General features: G+C 39.6%; 1 protein-coding gene across 1 annotated transcript in view; it reads left to right on the top strand.

Moving 5' to 3' along the window:
- The window catches only part of med13a (mediator complex subunit 13a), a 122,085-nt gene that overhangs the window by 34,159 nt on the left and 69,307 nt on the right, over positions 1 to 18,619 (top strand).

Genomic DNA, 18,619 nt, shown 5'->3' with positions numbered 1-18,619 from the left:
GCAGCCAGAAGGTCGAGAATTGATCTGATTTAATGCATGTGGTTTAATGCGTGCATAAGCTCCACAACCCTATATCCTGCAATGCGTTACAGTTGTGATGTGACAAAACGGAAAGTGGTCCTGTTGTGCCAGAGTGTGAGCGCTGTCGGCCTATCTCCGCTCTCGCCCTCGGTGCTTGTGTACAACTGAGACATCCTCCACCTCCTCTTTGCTGAGCTGGATTTCTCACCGTCAGTGTCTGCGTTTATTGATAAGAGATGGAGACGCTGGTAGTAAGAAGAAAATGACCGTACACTTTTCTTTCTTTTTTTTTTTTTGACGTGTACTCACACCGGATTCTTCTACGTCCTATCTCTGCACTTCATGTTCACCTATTTCCGAGCTCAAACTGAGGGCTTTTGAATGTCGCTTTAGAAATTGGAATAATATTTATAACTGGTGTAGTGCGTACATTCAGGACAGTGTATGTTAGAAACTGCTTCAGTTAAAGGATACAGTGCTGGTCATATGCTTTAGACCACAGGTGTCAAACATGCGGCCCGGGGGCCAAAACCGGCCCGCCGAAGGGTCCAGTACGGCCCGTGGGATGAATTTGTGAAATGCAAAATTTACACTGACGTCAATAATGATCAATGATGTTAAAATCATTTTAGGTCAATTCAATCTAAAGTGGGTAAGACCAGTAAAATACTATCATAATAACCTATAAATAAAGAAAACCACAAATTTCTCTTTTTGTTTTAGTGTAAAAAAGGTAAAATTACACAAATATTTACATTTATAGACTAACCTTTTACAAAAAAAATGTGAACAACCTGAAATGTCTTAGAGAAGTATGTGAAATTTTACCAACATTCTGCCTTTTACTAAATGTTTTGTGTATTTGTAGATCAACTGTGATCTGTAAGCTGTGATGCACATGTATAAATGATAAACTGTGGCGTAAGATTCTTAAAATTGCACTTATTTTTCTTAAGAATTTTCAGGTTGTTCATATTTATTTGTGTTATATTCGAGTACAGTTCGTAGATTTAAACATTTTCATTACGGAATTTGACTTTTTTTTCCACTCAAAAATATAAGAAAAAATGTTGGAGATGATATTATTTATAAGTTCTTATCCTATTATTTATATTGTTGTACTGGTCCGGCCCACTTTAGATCATGTTAGTCTGTATGAGGCCCCTGAACTAAAATAAGTCTGACACCCCTGCATTAGACTATTTTAGTATCCTCTTGACTTTTGTTGTGGAACTGTGGAGAAAGTTGGAGACAATTCTTAATGTAAACAATGTAAGCAATGCACCAGGTTTGAGGTCACACCTTCTCATTTAAATGACATGAGATGAACCACAGATGGCCAACAAGTGCTCAGCGTCACTGGAACTCCTTCACAACTGTTGGTAAACATCTCAGGTGACTACCTCATGAAGCTTATCAAGAGAATGCCAAGAATGTGCAAAGCAGTAATCAAAGCAAAAGGTGGCTATTGTGAAGAATCTAAAATACTAAACATGTTTTGAGTTATGTCGCACTTTTTTTAACCACATAATTACCTCCGTCAAGGAGGTTATGTTTTTGCTGGTGTTGGTTTGTCTGTCTGTCTGTCTGTCTGTCTGTCAGTGTGCAAGATAACTCAAAAAGTTATGGACGTATTTGGATGAAAATTTCAGGAAATGTTGATACTGGCACAAGGAACAAATGATTAAATTTTGGTGGTGATCGGGGGATGCACTGATATGCCTGGGTGGAGGTCTGCGCTCTCCTAGTGCTTTTCTAGTTCCTTATGTGTTCATTCATAGTTCTGATGCCTTCAGTGAGAATCTACAATATAAATAGTCATGAAAATAAAGAAAAACTAGGTGTGTCCAAACTTTTGACTGGTAGTGTATAGAAATAACACCAGCTATCATCCAAATTGGTTTTTTTTTTTGTTTTGTTTTTTTTAAATACTTTATTTGCAGTTTTTAACTTTACAAAAACTCTACAAAATATGCTACAACAAAGAAATAGACAAACATAGAGGTTGCCAGACAGTTATAAACTACATAAATATACTTACAGAAATAACAAAGTTGCAGTTGTAAAGGTAAAGCAAGTACCATGTGAAAAGTTGAGTCAGACATCACACCTGACACTGAGCTAGGAAGGGTCCCCAAGTTCTGTTCATTTGGTTTGTACCAAATTGTCGTTTTAAATATAATTGTGCATCAGTAACTTATGTCCTTTATTTAACCTGGAGAAATCCACATGGACATTGTTGCAACAAATACAGTCAGTAATGAATGAATAAATACAGTATTTAGTTACATACAATAAAAACATCAAGATTCATTGAAGATAAGCTCTAAACCATATCTAAACTTCTACATGCAGTTCTTAATCCCTATTGAATCAAATCAAACCAAACTGAGACTTTCTGGATCCCCACCGACTGGATTCAGGAAGTGGTGGTGAAACCCAGCCCTGCTGTTGTGTTGCGTGCATGTGTCAGGGTGTTGTTGTTTTGGTGATTTCCCTGTCAGGTGACCGTGGGGCCTTGCAGCGACATAATCTCATGTGTGCACAGACACGTGTTGGTGTTTGTTTGCTGGCCAGGCGCTGTATTAGAGATAGAAATGGCCAGAACTCTGTCCGTCTGCTGTCAACTTGTCTTTATCATCACCCGGTTGTTAGGTGGCACATCAAAGTTGCCAATTCTAATGCAGTTGCTCTTTCAGCGCCTTGCAGACTCTCTATTTTAGGACAAGCATTATTGATTTTCACTTCACTGGCAGAATAGTAGACAAAAGAATAGACACAACAACAATCCACTTCTCTTTTTAGCGATATTCAAGCTTTGTTTTTTAGCTCTATTGCATCTTTACCCAGTATGCTGATCACACAGGGCCCCAGTCAAGGGAAAAAAAACAATGGTCTTTTCCTCTGCTCTGGAATTCACAGGCCACCCTCCGTCTGAGTCTGAATCTCCCCCCTCCCTCTGCTCTTCCCTCCATCCCCCTCTGCTGTCACAGAGCAGACTGGGCAGGTTATAAATAGTGGTGCAACCACCCTGAATCTCAGTTGTCGTCAAGGATGTTTTTCCTCTCCCTTTGGTGTGTTCCGCGGTGCTCCAGCCACACTGGGATTTCGGCAAACAAAGCACTGTAAAACTGTGACGGAAATTCACCAGACCCCCCTTTGTGCTTTGATACTGATAGTACACCCTGAGACACTGGACTGACAAGGAAGATGTTGTTGGTTCAGGCCTGTTGTCTCTGCAGTTATCGAATGTTTGAAGTACTGTAGGTTTATTAACACACAGACACAGTTACACCGGTTTTTTACCAAAACTTTTTTCTGAGACCCACTTTTTATAAATTGTTTATTTTCAGGACACAATAGGCTTATTTATGAATGTGAGAAGTGTATTTTTTCACACAACAACGTTTCCCGTTAATCTTGTGATTAATATTATGATTTGAGTAGAAGACAAATGCACTGCTTACAGTCGCTTTGGAATTTGGATTCAGGCATTTCCAGTTCCAACTTAAGCTATGATTAAAAAAACAAAAACTTCACAGCCCAAAAATCACAACTTGGATCCCTACATTTGGAATTGGAAGCATTTATCAATAAAAACTAAATAAACACGTTCAGGTGGAGTGTAGAGGCTCTGCTTTCTCCTCCTAATGAAAAAACAAACATCTCCCTTTTCCTACCAGATCCAAAAGTAAATGCTCAGATATTCAGAACACAAGTCTTAAAATGCAGTTTCGTTTGACAGTCCAGATAAATCCTTGGGGCCGGATGTGGGCCAGGACCTGATCTTTAGGTACTGATGTAAACAGTGCAGGGTCCTGCTGCCCTACAGTACAACGTGTCACCTGATCACACTGTGACCACGGAGGCGCCAACCAGCGCTGCTGTCCGGTGTCAGCCAATAGGAGACGTCATCCTCACACACACCACGCTGGCTTTTCACTCACTGTCACTTGTAGGTTCTGTAAAGGTATTTGACTTCCTGGAAAGTCCCATTCTAGGTATACAAAGAAAAGTGTCAACAATGGTATAAGTTTCACGCATTGCTTTCTGGGATGTGCCACTCCTTCAGGCTTTCTACACATCTTTAAAATGTCTAGAGTCCACTGATCTGAATGTTTCCAAATGTCTGAAACTGACAAGTCTTAGAATTTAAAGCCTGTTGAAGTGCATTTGAAGCCCACTGAAATGCTCAGATTCTCAGATTAGGGACTGGAATTATATCAGGTACATATCAGTAAGAATATATAATATATCATTAAAAATCTGCCGTTTACCCAGTATTGTTTCATATTTACATCTAGAGAGGGGCTGTCAAACTCATTTTAGTTCAGGAGTCACATTCAACTAAATTAGATCTGCAGTGGGCCGAACCAGTAAAATAATAACAGAATAATATATAATGTCAACTCCAAACTTTTCTCTATGTTTTAGAGTTGAAAAAAATACATTTACATTATGAAAAGGTTTACATCTACAAATTATCCTTTCAAAAGATGCGACTAACATGAACAAACTGAAAAAATAAGTGTAATTTTAACACTATTCTGCCTCAGTTTATCATTTCCACATGTACATTAGAACTTACAGATCCCAGTGGATCTACAAACACACAAAACATTTAATAACAGGCAGAATATTGTTAAAATTGTACTTACTTCTCTTAAGACATTTCAGGTTGTTCATATTTGTCCAGGTTATTCAAATTTTTTACGAAATTATACTTTGTTTTAGTGTAAATGCATGGAAAAATTTACATTTACAAAGTGAAAAATTTGGAGTTGTCATTACTCATATGTTATTATGATAGTATTTGACTGGTCCTGCCCACTTTAGATTGAATTGGTCTGAATGTGGAACCTGAACTAAAAGATCGTTAATATCTTCAGTGTAATTTTTGCATTTCACAAATTCATCCCAAGGGCCGGACTGGACCCTTTGATGGGCCAGATTTGGCCCCCGGGCCGCATGTTTGACGCCTGTGGTCTAGAGCATCGGTAAGGTCTGGTCCAGCTCAGCAGGACAGAATGAGGTCTGGGGTCGATTCCTGCAGAATCCCCACTCCTCAGCCATCACATTAGTAGTTTTACAATCAGCTCTTCCTCATTGAAATGTTGTTGATATGTAGGTCACATAGTTTTTCTCTACTTTACTAATGGATTTGATTTGCAACAAGGACAAACATATATTGAAAAGCACTTTATCTTCACTCTGATGTGAACCAAGAGTCATACGCAAACATCATTCCAGTCACAAAGAAAATTAGGGTCTTTTTTATGTAAAAACTGTTCAGTGATGCTTAATTATTTAAGCTCCAACAATTGAGAAAAGTGTTCTTTCTGTTTTGTTTTTTTTTCTCTGTACAGTTAAATATGCAGCATCGTCATCACTGAAGGCATTAGTTTATCAGAACAGAGGACGTGCTTCTCTTCTGATTATTAGATGACTCCCATGCAGCGTCCAAAGCCTCCAGTTGGTGGAGGCTGTAGCCAGCTGACAGCATTCATAACCTCAGCCTCAACCCCAGACCTTAGCTTGTTTAGAAATGCTTACATCATCTTTCCCCATAGATCCCCCCCATCACAACCACACATACACACACACACACACACACACACACACACACACACATATACCCCAATGGCTTACGTCCCCACCTCATTCTTTCTCCAGCAACACTGACAAACTCTATATCTAAATGAAAATAAGACGGTTAAAGCAAAAACATCAGAAGGAATGAAGCTGTTGCGTGCATATCTGTAGAGGCTAACGCGCTGTGGTCGGGCAGAGATGGAGATGCAGACACATGTATAGATGCAACAGACGGTGATTCTCTTTGTCTGCAGAACATGCGGCTCCAAGTTGTTTCTGTGAACCTTACGCTGCGAGGTAGACTGGCTTCAGGAAACAGCGAGAGCGGGAGAGAACACAAGGGATGGAGGGGGGGGAGGGGGGGGGGGGCGCGAGCGAGGGAGCAGGGGAGAGCTGCTCTTGGTTGTCATGGTAGCAGGGAAATGCACCCTGGGATCGTGTGTTTCCAAGGTGAAGCGGGATGCTCGTGCTCTATTGGTCAGCTTAAGGCAGACTAACTCATTGACTTGCTTCTAATTGGCTGCGTTACTGTAATTCAGAGCAACATTACACGCCGTCCGCTTTGATGTTTCAGTTTGATCAGAACAAAAGGGCCATCATTTCCTCATGTACGCTCGGTTAAGTCACATTTTAGTCCACAGACCTGCAATCAGGGGTGTCAGATTACTAATCCACTCTGTTAAAGTATGTGCGTAGACTGTTTTGCATTTTGTGTTTTGTTGACTGATTTTTAAAGCATCATTATCAAATCAAGCTGTTACAAAATGAGGCCAGAGCACTGCAGCGGATGATAATGACATAGTTATACAACAACACACATGCCTGCATCCACACATGTGACAAGCAGGTCTGCACTTTTTTTTCTGTCTTTTTTTTTTTTTTCGCGACCGTGTCGCTGTGTAGTGGAGCACTTTCCCCCATCCATTGTTTTTAGCCTGATGTCGCGAGGTGAATGTGCGAGTCCTGGTGCGCTGTGGCAGGCGGAAGCAGAGAGCAGCACTCTGTTAAGTAGGACAGTGCAGGATAAAGGGCCACTGCCTCCAGTCTGGGGCTAAAGCGCTAAATTTATCCCCTCCCTGCTCCCAGCACAACACAAACACACAGGGAGTCGGGCACACAAACATGCTCGTCAACAGTCGGCATGCAACCAAGTCCGCACCGAGGGCAGCTGGAGCGCTTCCATCTGAATTATCGGCGGAAGACAAAAGAAATGTGTGTGGTGTGGATATACAGGACGACTCTGTGCCTTCTAAATACTGCCCCCCCCCCCCCCCCCCCAATCGCTGAACCCCTACCCCCTGGTCTTTCTTATACTTCATCAGTCTCTCTAGCAACAGGAACTCCAGGGAGACTGGGCCGTGGGACCATGTGACCCAGCACTCTGGATATATCATGTTGCTGGAGAGAGACTGTCCACAAGATAAATATGGCTCTTAAAGGAAAATACCAGTGTTTTTGTTGGTATGGCTCATTTTGCTAATTGCTGCCCTATTAGATGTTATTAATAGTCTGTTTCCAGTTGGACGATGGCGTTTAAGGAGTATCCCTCAAGGACACGCATTTATTCATGTTAACCAGGGTTGTTATAGTTAATGAAAGCTAAAAGTATCCAAAAAAAGAGAAAAATTACAAGCAGGGATAGACAATACATTCAATTAATTGGAAGCAAAATGCTTAAATTGCAAAATCTGGATCATTCCTCTGGAGACCCTCCTCAAACTCCAAATACACCCTCTTTGTTTCTTGTAAAATATCAAGTATGAATGTGTTTTTCCAGTCACATATGGCTTATATTGTTTTACATTTTTTGAACTATTTCCAGAAACGGTAAAACAAAATAAAAGTTACAGTGAATGAGCAAAGTGGTTCCTATTCCACTCTGAGTGAAATAGCCTTTTTAAATAATTTTGAAAAAAAAAAGTCATACATTTTTTTTTCCATTGCAAGTTGTTTTATTCAAGGTTTTCTTCATAAAATCTGAAGAACTGAAGCACTAAAACTAAATAAAAACTTTTAAAAATCTAGTCAGTTCAGAACTACTTAGGCACCTGTAAAAGCCAAGTATAAAATGACATAAAACCTGAATAAAAATAGCTCAAGAAATTTTGTGTGAAAGCATCTGTTATTAAAATGAACTGTTGCTCTATTACCGTTTACCATTTAGTTTTTTCATTTCATCTACACCTATAATGGCTTCTTTTAATTGTATCTTACGACATTATATGAACATTGAATGAACCGTTAAGCATTTTTAAAGTGGTGTAGAGAAACAAGAGGCAGTCAAAGGGCTCGCAGAACTACATTATATAATTATTCCACCAATTTCCACTCCTAAATGCCTTCTTAATTTCCTCTAATGCCAGCGAGGGGCCCTGGGAGAACAAAGAATTCATCCCCCACCGCTTAAGCGAGCAGGCATCATCAGCAGCCTTTTTAAGCGTTGCGGCGCAGAGGAAACCCTTATTGGCAACGGCGGTGGAATTCAGAGTGAATCGAGCGCAGCGGCCGGGACAAACTTGACTATTCATGGAGGGAGTTGAGTGTCCTTACATTTCCTCTGCCCTCCCTCCCACCCGCCTCCTCCGTTCTCTGCATTCTTCCCATTCCTCCCGTCTTCCCATGTGACCGCCGGCCATCGCCGACAACCAGGCCGAGGTCTGAAGAAGTCGTCATAGTTAATCCGCCAGGCTTCACCCCCCCACCCCCCTCTTCACCCTGTCCCCTTCTGAGTCGGTGTGATTCTCATGGTGCCGCCTTTAATCCAGAGGTTCAGACAGATGGCCACGTTTAAAGATAATCTCGTATTTCGTGTTGGACCTTTCACTTCTGATTGTCAAGGTGGTCACACGTGGCTTTAACTGGTCCAGGACAGGAAATGGCATCAGGATCCAGATCCACATGCACCTCAGCTTCATAGAAAATAGGAAGCAACAGATCGTCAATTAAGGATCCGTTAAAACACGTTCGAGGGTTGTATTATGTGTAATCTGTGCGTAAGGCTCAGGATTAGGGGCAGCAGTCCAGGTTTTATGAACAGACAGTTAAAGATCATCTTCAGTTTGGGTGAGGAAAGGACTGATTTTAGGTGGGTAAAAAAAATAAAAATGGGTTCTTTCATATGTACCTTATTTGGTCATGACTCGCTCATTTTCTTGTTTGATTCAGACCTAAATTGCAGGTGTAAATTTGGACTTGGCTCTTGGTCTTTGTCTCGATCAAATGGATCATTGTTGAAGTTGAGAATTGACGATCAGTGACAGGAATTTACACAAGGCTATCATCATCAAATAAACCAAAGAAGAAGATAAACAAACAGAGGAGAGAAGCATTAAGATATGAGCCTAATAAATAACATGTCAACGTCAGGTACAGATCCAGGCCCATATATGAACCAATCAAATGTCACGAACAGGAGATGATGATGACAGGATGTAGATGTGACCTGAAAATCAATGTGAAACCAAAACTAAATGGAACAGGTGTTTACAACTTAACAAAAACACAACTGTGAGATGTTAAGGCGTGAAAGCATCTGGTTCCCTGCAGCATTCATGCACTTTTTATCACTTATTTAACAGTATTCACTCGAACACGTCTTTTTGCAGTGAAACTTTGCGCATAAAAATTTAGAGATGTTTTATTTTACATGCATATTCAGTATGCTTGGATAAGAGCTTATGAACTTCAACATGTGGCAGAAAAATCAACAGATGAGTATAAGTGATATGGAAGTCTAGTTTTTTTTTTTATCAATGTGGTCATGAATACATAACGTTGGATAGGGCTGTTAGAAAACATCGGTTCTGCAATACATCGCGATATTTCATTTCACAATACTGTATCAATATTTAAAAGTACTGTATCAATATTTTTAGGTATTTATTCAAATGCAGATATGGCTGAGGTTTATTTTTGTTTTTTGTTTTTCTTTATTGTTTATATCTTATTTATTATTAACACTGTTTTATTAAATAATGGTTATGTGAAGTGTCTTAAAAGCACTTTTTACTGTCTGAGAGGCAGATGTTCGTTCCTTTGTTTGGATTGCACAAAAATAGTTATGATGTTAGTTATGAACTAATAGAATGTGAACATTTGAACAGGATCTTAAACTGTAGTGTCTGTAAAACAGAATTTCAGTTTGAACACAGGAACATTTTGTGATATAGCATTAGATCCTGTTGTGATCAAATAAAAATGTGTTTAGTATTTGTGCAGATTTCTGGTGTAATTCAGTTCTTCAAGGAAATAATCACTTTTTCAAAAAGAAACAAACAAAAAATTGCCTTTTTAACAGTATCATGATATATCGTGATACATCGTATTGTGATCCTAGTATTGTGATTTGTATTGTATCGCCAGATTCTTGCTGATACACACAGCTTTACGTTGGACTGTTCCAGCGCAGAATGTGTGCCAACAGGTACAAAGAATGTTGAACTATGATAACCAGAACATTATTATGAAAAAGTGTCTTGGTTAATGTGTTGAGGAAAAAGGGCAAAGTGGGCCGTGGCATTGTGGGTTAACTGCAGAAGCCCTGCTTTAATCCTGGATGAGGCTGACTAATTGGTCATGGCTGTGGGTTATGAATCTTTTATTATTACAACTACACAACTCATCCTACTAATGGTGCAATGACCTCATGACTTGATGTGAGCGCAGCTTAAAAACGGGCTCAGAAACCCGTTTGCATCACACACCGCCATGGCATTATTCAGGTTTATTGGACGCCTGAGACAGTTACAGAGTGTGATCGTATGAAAACACTTTGTGTAGGCTGCACGTTGTAGACTGATCGTTGCGTGTTACGGTGCACAGAGAACAAACCTTTGTCAGTCACAATTAATATGACAGCAGTAATGAGTGTGATGACTGAGCATGTTTCATCAGGATGAAGGGGTTTGTGGCTCAGACTGTTTGGCTGACAGCAGGTGTATTAGAGGAACCCTGGTGTGTGTCTGCGTTTGTGTGGGATGCCGCCTAAAAAAGGAGAGAGAGCAGGAACCTGCTTGGCTGTCGGGGTTATGTCAGTATTATCTTTAGTCTGCTCCGGCTCTATCCGAGTGTGTGGCTATGATATACTCGTGGAGGATCGGATCTCTCCTCTTTTTTATGGACTTGTCGTTCTGTCTATCTCCATTTCCCGCTCCCCTCCAGGTTTAATCTGACGCATATGAAGAGGCTCAACCCCTCTCCATTTGTGGCAGAGGGAAATCAATTCAAAGTAATAGATCTTAGCGTGTGCGGGAGCGAAGGCGATGGCGACGGCAGCCTTAAGAGTTTTTGTTCGGTGTTTACCCCGGCGCGGAGTCTCACGTGTGAACTGTGTGTGCTGAAGCTGCAGCGTCTCTCGGGGCTCGGTGTGTTTGTGTTGCTTTGGCAGCAGACTCGGCTGTTGTTTCCCAGTGGTCAGGTGGCCAGACAGTAGGGGAGATTATATCACCCTGCAAATGTGTCCGCTCATTCAGCGCTGTTTACCTGCTTTGTTTCCATCTTCATTTATCTGCATCTTCATTTAACCTTTAACCATTAATCATTAACCTCATAAAGAAACCTGATTATTATTGTCATTCACTTAATTTTCAATGCAGGAGCTGGAATTAATCTGAAAATACACCCTGTTGTTCTACATCTCTCTTCTCTCCGTCCAAATCAAAAGACTAAATAGAAAGATACATGAATATGATGTTTTAATGACACTAAAAACCAACAAAGATCTGCAGCTTAAAATGTTTATTTAGACAAAGTGTACACAGAACAAATATTCACGTGTCCTTTAATCAATCCAGAATATTTATCTTATCATAGACACCAGTTTGAGGTAAATAGTCAAATTTTTTTGAAAGGGAGTACTTGTTGTATCTCAGTTAATGTCAGGTTTTGCATGTAGGGATGTAACGATCTGAAAATTTCATATCATGGTTATTGTGACCAGACTGATCACGATTATCATTATTATCGCTGTATTGTTGAAATTGTGCTCAAAATGTTCAAAAAGTACTAACACACACACTGAAATAATTTAACCAAGTTGTATTTTGGAAAAAAAAAAAAGTTAATAAATAAAATAATAGACACAGTGTACTTTCTGTGGTAGAAACATTCAAAATATTAACATGTAAACATCAAACATACATGTGTGCATTAAAGATGGAACCTTATGGGCATTGTTTGACCATTTTCCATATCCATAAGTTTGAGTTGTTTTAGTTTCCTTTTCATAGATAGATAGATAGACATTGAAAACTGGCATGCGCGCCTGGAATGCTGTTGCTTCTCCAGGAAATGAGCACTACTGTGAGTTTTCAAAGTGCGGTAATCAAAAATGGTTATCATGGTAATTAGAATTTAAATGGTAATACTAACCGTCTGGAATTTTACCACAGTTTATCGTTACACAGTAAACGTTGCATCCCTATTTCCATGGTAAAAACATCCTCCTTGACTATCATAAACAGGTCGCTCATCAGTGGTTCTGTCTCCCTACAGTTCTATTTTAGTAGCTATTCTAACTAACTGTCACTCCATAAGACAGTTTAACCTCTTCTCTACTCACCCAAACATCTTAACTTTTCTTAGATATAGGGGTGTGTATTGGCAAGAATCTGGTGATACGATACAAATCACAATACGATATATCACGATATATCATGACACTGTTAAACAGGCAATTTTTTGTTTCTTTTTATAAATGATTATTTCCTTGAAGAATTGAATTACACCAGAAATCTGCACAAATACTAAGCACATTTTAATGTGATCAGAACAGGATCTAATGCTGTATCACAAAATTTTCCTGTGTTCAAACTGAAATTATGTTTCGCAGACATTACAGTTCATACATGTTCATATTCTATTAGTTCATAACTAACATCATAACATTATTTTTGCGCAATCACAAAAAAAGGAACTAACATTATTTAATAAGAGTGTTAAATAATAAATAAAATATAAACAAAAAAGAAAAACTAAAATGAACCTCCACAGTATCTGCATTTGAATAAATACCTAAAAATATCGATACAGTACTTTTTAATATCAATACAGTATTGTGAAATGAAATATCGCGATATATCGCCGAACTAATATTTTCTTACAGCCCTACTTAGATCTAATGGTGGGTCCACAGTGAACTTCTGACTCAGTTTTTTTTTTCAGCTTTTGCGCATTGTTGGTTATTTATTCTGCCTTCCTAGATTTGTGAACGTAGACGTGTTATATGAAATAATGTCTAACTTTGCTGAGAGAGACCCCCTAAACTCCCAACTCATGCACTTAAACATACTGGAACACAGACAGCACCACAACCATCTGAGAACGTGGAGGACACCCACAGGGATAAAAGATCTTACAAGTCCTAGTGATCTTATATCACAGTAGCATTTCACACATCATCTCCCAAAGCAGTTATTTTTGGACATTTCGAAAAGACAAGTTAATGGTCAGTATCATATGATCCACACTCTCTCCGACATTTCTGATGACAGTTTAACAATTTTGCACCAAGTTTTTCCAGACCGACTCCCTCCATATCCATGTGCTGATGAATGTGTGATGGCTCTTACATATGCTTTACAAGGCCGCTTCTGCAGTTTCCATATGAAGTTCCTCGTAACCTGATCATTAAATTAAACACTCCATCCCATTTTTTATGAAGTCACATGGTTCTCCTCCTGTTTGGCCTGAAATGCGTAAATAAACTGCTTCATTAAGTTTAATATTCTGCCAACATGTAGCTAAATCAGAGTCATGCTAACCCCCCAGTATTCCTACAACTCCTCCATAGTCTGATAGTTCTAATAAATGATGGTGTTCTGTGAAGCTGGGTGTTCTAAGCCAGGGCTGTCAAACTCATTTTAGTTCAGTTCCATATTCAGCTAAATTTGATCTGCAGTGGGCCAAACCAGTGAAATAATAACAGAATAATATATAAATACTGTCAACTCCAGATTTTTCTCTGTTTTAGAGTGAAAAAAAGCAAATTTACATTATGTAAAGGTTTACATCTGCAAACTATCCTTTCAAAAGATGTGAATAACATGAACAAACTCAAAAAATCTGTGTAATTTTAACAATATTCAGCCTCAGTTTATCATTTCCACATGTACCTTAGAAATTACAGATCACAGTGGATCTACAAACACACAAAACATTTAGTAACAGACAGAATATTGTTAAAGTTGTACTTGCTTCTCTTAAGACATTTCAGGTTGTTCATATTTGTTCAGGTGATTCATATTTTTTGCGAAATTATACTTTGTTTTAGTGTAAATACATGAAAATATTTACATAGAGAGAAATTTGGAGTTGTCATTATTTCTGTTATTCTGATAGTATTTGACTGGTCCTGCCCACTGGAGATTGAATTGGTCTGAATGTGGAACCTGAACTAAAAGGATTGTTAATATCTTCAGTGTCATTTTTGCATTTCACAGATTCATCCCAAGGGCCGGACTGGACCCTTTGGCGGGCCAGATTTGGCCCCCGGGCCACATGTTTGACACCTGTGTTCTAAGCTCTGATCCCAGACACACTGTTTATTAATGTGCTGTGATGCAGACAGACATGACTGGTCAAAACATGTTTACATTCGTAGATCGTAACAACCAGCTGCACCAAATGGCAGATATCCACATTTGAGTTGGACCAAAGACGACTGTGTCCAGTAATGCAAAACAGCCAGAGATGGGAGGGCGTCTCTGGACACTCTGTTGTTGTTGTTGTGCTGAGGAAGTGTACAGCGACAAAGCGGAAGCAGCGTTCTTAGAGCGCAGCCAGCCAAGCCCAACAAACATCTGCGGAATGTCACAGCTCTGCTGCTGTCTTCCTTTTTCTCCTCCCTTTCCATCTTCATATCTAAGGGCAAGAACCCTCCCTGCCACTCCAGACTCCTTCCACTTCTTTTTATTTATCTCCAGTTATCTTTGCAACTTCATGCATTTGTCAGTGGGATTAAAGAGGGAGACGAAGAGAAAAGCATTGAGTACATTCAGCTTCAAGCACACTAATGGAAACGACTAAAAACTGGTTTGACTGGAGGTCGACTAATTAACTGGTGCTGATAAGACGTTTCACACAATCGGTAATGGATTAACATTAGAATGACTGATTTTGAGGGGAAAATTATATTTAAAAAATGGAAGAAATCTGTTTACTGTTTAAGATTTAGTGATTAATTACTTTGAGTTTGATGTTCAGTGAGTAAGATTTATTAACTAGGCCTAATTGATTCAGGCATTTATTACTAGATGTGATTATCAGATGTATATCTGCCTTTTCCTGCCCCCCCCCCCCCCAAAAAAAAAAAAATCAAACTCTATTTTCTACTAAGGCGTGAAAATTTGGCAACACACCCATAATCCCCTGATATAGCCATTACAATGCACATTATAGCAGCTCAGGCAGCCAATGAATGAACAGGGATGCTCTGTTCTTTTTCGGCTTGTATCGGTTCATGACAGCATTGGCTGCAACACGAAGCCATAAATTCATCTCCTGGCAAGCCTGGATGCAGATAACACAAAGAAGATAATGAGATTGTGTTGCTCAGAGTTATTGTTTTATTCAGAGAAGGAAAAAAAAAAATCTGGTTTCTGTCCATCTTTGCAGTTTTGACTACATGACAGATTATTCCTTAAAGAAGAAAAGATGGGGTAAATGTGAGAAACAGAACATCTTCTAGTATGAAAAGTGAAGGATTGTTAGGGGGATGTTTTGATTTGTGGGAACCTGGGTAAACATGTGGAATGTAAAGGCAGACAAAAATCCATCTGGTCACTTGATGCAGGTAACGGTGTCTTTTCAAGTGGAAGTCGTCCTTAAACTTTGGCGTGTTGAAATGGCTGATGATCTGTTGGTTCATGACACAGCAGCCCATCCATGTGACGCTGATGGAAGCTGTCATTCTCGCTCGGCCCCCCACCCCCCTCCCTCGGATCTCTCCCAGCCGGTGCTCAGGTCGCCACTGGCCTCTGGCACCTCATTTCCATGCCATGCCAGCTGAAGGCAAATGTGCCCACCTGCCCTCCTTTGTATGTGGCCCTGCTCCAAATCCTCACTGGATTATCTTATTGTCTCCTTCCCCAGCCAAAGGCCAACGGCCATTTGGATCAGAGGGGTTGAGCAGGGAGCGTCGGCCTGTGAGCGAACGTATGCCGGGGGTGTGACAGTGGGTGTGTATGTGGGGAAAAAACCTGAGTGGGAAAATCCAAAACGCCTGGAAGCACATTAAAAAAAGAGTTAAGTGCTTGATAGATGAATGAATTCACCTTGAATACCATATTAGGTAAGAGGTAATTGTATGGAAAGCTGCAGAAAGAAATGGAAGAGTGTGAATTTCATCATCGTTTCCTGACTTAAACATTGGATGAAAGAAAACCAAGCCTGTGACCATCAGTCGATCATCCTCACTGTGTTGTTCTGTGTGTTTTTATGATGTTTTGCCTTTTGTCGATTGTCTTTCTTATCACCTACCAAGGGACTACAGATGGAAATGAACACCGTTGCTACAAACAGGCATATTTACAGCTGCAACCGTTGTAGATGTTCATTAAGAGGTACTGTCCCAAATAAATAAATCAATCAATCAATCAATCCAGCAGTTCAGTTCAGGTCAGTTAAGGAGGCAACACCTGCCTTAAAGTAGGACCTTATTTCTGTCATTTAGGCAGTTATTGTCTGAAATATTTATTTTAACAGGCAGACTTTTAATCATGATATTGACGATATTGACAATAAGATGAAATATATTATTGACCCCCCCAAGGAGGAAATTCTAATGTACAGGAGCTCAAAACGAGAGGCATCAAACACAATAGAAAGATAAAGAGAGAAATGTGAAAAAGTAACTAAAAATGACATGAATAATAGTAAGTGTGCAGTAGGTGACATTGACAATAAGTGTGCAAGAATGAACCAGCTTTTGATATTCACATAAAAGAAGTGGATAGAAAGTCCCATAAATTTTCCAAATTTATGAAAAATCTGTTAAAATTTGCTGCACATTTGGATGGAAATGCACCTGGTGACTTTTTGCCTTTATTCCAAAAAATACTAAATTCCTGCTAAGCTGTTTTCTTGACTAATGAAAATGAGCAGTCAAAGGCTGTGTTCGACATGAGCTCATTTCCTCACTGTCATCATATTTAACAGAAGGTGTATGACTCTTTTTCTTTGGATCCCTCCTTCCTTACTGGAGGATCTTTGTCTCTACTGTTTCCACCTGCAGGAAAACAAGCAACTATAATGTGTTTTTCAGATGCACCGAGAACACAAATAATATGAGCCTATCCTTCAGTCAGAGCTTAATGCAGAGTATCCAAATGGAATATGCTGATTACACAACACATGTCCTGTTTGTTTATTCTGAATAAGAGTTAAATATCAGTTGGATTGTAAATGTACTCAGCGAGAAGAGAAAAAGCAGAGCAGTTCATTTAGCAGCTAACAGATGAAGAGAAGAAAGGTGGCGATGGAGAGAAAAGATGATTAAAAGATCTTGTGGCGTTTTGTCAGCGGCTGCAACAGCACCCCCTCGCTCAGATAAAAACATGTGAAGGGAGATCCCACTAATCTGTTTAACATAATTAACGTAATACGCCGACACGTATCTCGCTGCTTTGAAGGCTCCTACTCTGTGTGTTTTGGGTACACTGCAACCTGCTGTATCACATATTGTTACGTTAAATTTGTGTTAAATTCCGCCAATAATGGAGCCGTCAAATCAGAAATAATTAGTGTTTTAGACAGGGATTCCTGTGTCCGTTGGCTCATGCCTGGCGTGCTGCTGACAGGTGGTGTTTTAATCACACAAACACATATTTCACTGCAACTCAACACTGGATTTTGCGGTTCTGGCCTTTTTTTGTTGAATTGCAAGCCGTATTTGGCTGCAGGGGAGATGGCATTCTAAAATCCCTGAGAACCTGAGTCTTGAGGCAGGTTTGACTTCACATAACATACACAGTGTGTTATAGATCAGGGCCTCTGAGGGTGTCCTGGGGGGGTTCCTGGGCACCCGCAGGCGCAGAAAGGAATAGTTTTTTTTTTTTTTTAATGAAATCATGATTTCATGATGCATTTAAATTTAGGGGAGGACAACATGGGAATAGTCGGTTTAGGTTAAACCCTAACAGAGGAGTTTGTCACTGAAGTCGAGGCTTGAGTTGTTGGTGGTTTAGTCATTCTGAACGGGTCACAGAAAGATGAAGCATCAGGAAAAACGAAACATCTAAATGCATACTTATCTAATGTCAGACTTGTGTTTTGACAGATGTGTGGGAATGACGCGCAGGAGGCTGGTCGTTGCTGTGGTAACGTGTCCAACCTGATCAAAAAGGGACAGTTTATGTTGTAAGATGCTTGTTTAAATGTAAATGTGTTTGTAAAATGACCAGGGTGTGGTATGTGGAGAAATGCTCGCGTAAGAGAACATGAAACTATCCCAACCCAAACAAGTCATTTAGAGTTCAGGTTCCTCTTTATGAATAAACCCAGTGATAGTGTGATGTCATTTTAAGCTGTTGCCAGTTGTGAGGTTTAATCAGTTTATTATTAGATTAATATACTTTAACTGTAGGTATAAAAAAATTAAGACCCTGATGTACATGCGCTTACTGGCATGGTTATGGAGGAGAAGTTTCTGTGAGTCCTTTAAAAGTGGGTCAGCCTAAATGACCAGGTTAAAACATGGGTCCTAAAGTCAGACCTGATGAGATTCACTGGGATCTAGGGTTGAATGATGTAGTAAATGAATTAAAGCAGGGGTGTCAAACTCATTTTAGTTCAGGGACCAGATTCATCTAAATTTGATCTGAAATGGGCCGGGCCAGTAAAATAATAACATAAAGATATATAAATAATGTCAACTACAAACTTTTCTCTGTGTTTTAGAGCGAAAAAAGCAAATTTGCATTATGTAAAGGTTTACATCTACAAACTATCCTTTCAAACAATGTGAATAACATGAACAAACTGAAAAAATAAGTGGAATTTAACAGTATTC

The sequence above is a fragment of the Sphaeramia orbicularis genome, chromosome 14, assembly GCF_902148855.1.
Source record: "Sphaeramia orbicularis chromosome 14, fSphaOr1.1, whole genome shotgun sequence".
Lineage (NCBI taxonomy): Eukaryota > Metazoa > Chordata > Actinopteri > Kurtiformes > Apogonidae > Sphaeramia > Sphaeramia orbicularis.
The sequence above is the reverse complement of the archived record's forward strand: the minus strand, read 5'-3'. Positions and strand labels throughout refer to the sequence as shown.